We start from the raw sequence: 1,416 nt of genomic DNA on the forward strand, positions 1-1,416 counted from the left end.
GCTTCGAATTGCTGCATTCATCTCATATGCTTACAATAGTATGATCAAGATTATGATAGCATGTCACTTCAAAAATTATCTTTGTTATCGTTTACCTACTCGAGGGCGAGTAGGAACTAAGCTTGGGGATGCTTGATACGTCCCAAACGTATCTATAATTTCTTATGTTCCATGCTACTTTTATGATGATACTCACATGTTTTATACACATTATATGTCATTATTATGCATTTTCCGGCACTAACCTATTGACGAGATGCCGAAGAGCCGGTTGATGTTTTCTGCTGTTTTTGGTTTCAGAAATCCTAGTAAGGAAATATTCTCGGAATTGGACGAAATCAACGCCCAGGGGCCTATTTTTCCACGAAGCTTCCAGAAGTCCGAAGAGGAAACGAAGTGGGGCCACGAGGTGGCGACACACCAGGGCGGCGCGGCCCAAGCCCTGGCCGCGCCGTCCTACTGTGTGGGCCCCTCGTGACGCCCCTTGACCTGCCCTTCCGCCTACTTAAAGTCTTCGTCGCGAAACCCCCGCATCCGAGAGCCACGATACGGAAAACCTTCCGGAGACGCCGCCGCCGCCAATCCCATCTCGGGGGATTCGGGAGATCGCCTCCGGCACCCTGCCGGAGAGGGGAATCATCTCCCGGAGGTCTCTTCATCGCCATGATCGCCTCCGGATCGATGTGTGAGTAGTCCACCCCTGGACTATGGGTCCATAGCAGTAGCTAGATGGTTGTCTTCTCCTCATTGTGCTATCATGTTAGATCTTGTGAGCTACCTATCATGATCAAGATCATCTATTTGTAATCCTACATGTTGTGTTTGTTGGGATCCGATGAATATTGAATACTATGTCAAGTTGATTATCAATCTATCATATATGTTATTTATGTTCTTGCATGCTCTCCGTTGCTAGTAGAGGCTCCGGCCAAGTTGATACTTGTGACTCCAAGAGGGGGTATTTATGCTCGATAGTGGGTTCATGCCTCCATTAAATGCGGGACAGTGACAAAAAGTTCTAAGGTTGTGGATGTGTTGTTGCCACTAGGGATAGAACATCGATGCTTTGTCTAAGGATATTTGTGTTGATTACATTACGCACCATACTTAATGCAATTGTTTGTTGTTTGTAACTTAATACTGGAAGGGGTTCGGATGATAACCTGAAAGTGGACTTTTTAGGCATAGATGCATCTTTGGATAGCGGTCTATGTACTTTGTCGTAATGCCCTGATTAAATCTCATAGTACTCATCATGATATAAGTATGTGCATTGTTATGCCTTCTTTATTTGTCAATTGCCCAACCGTAATTTGTTCACCCAACATCTGTTTATCTTATGGGAGAGACACCACTAGTGAACTGTGGACCCCGGTCCTATTCTTTACATCTGAAATACAATCTATCGCAATTGTT

This window comes from Lolium rigidum, chromosome 7 (genome assembly GCF_022539505.1).
Source record: "Lolium rigidum isolate FL_2022 chromosome 7, APGP_CSIRO_Lrig_0.1, whole genome shotgun sequence".
Lineage (NCBI taxonomy): Eukaryota > Viridiplantae > Streptophyta > Magnoliopsida > Poales > Poaceae > Lolium > Lolium rigidum.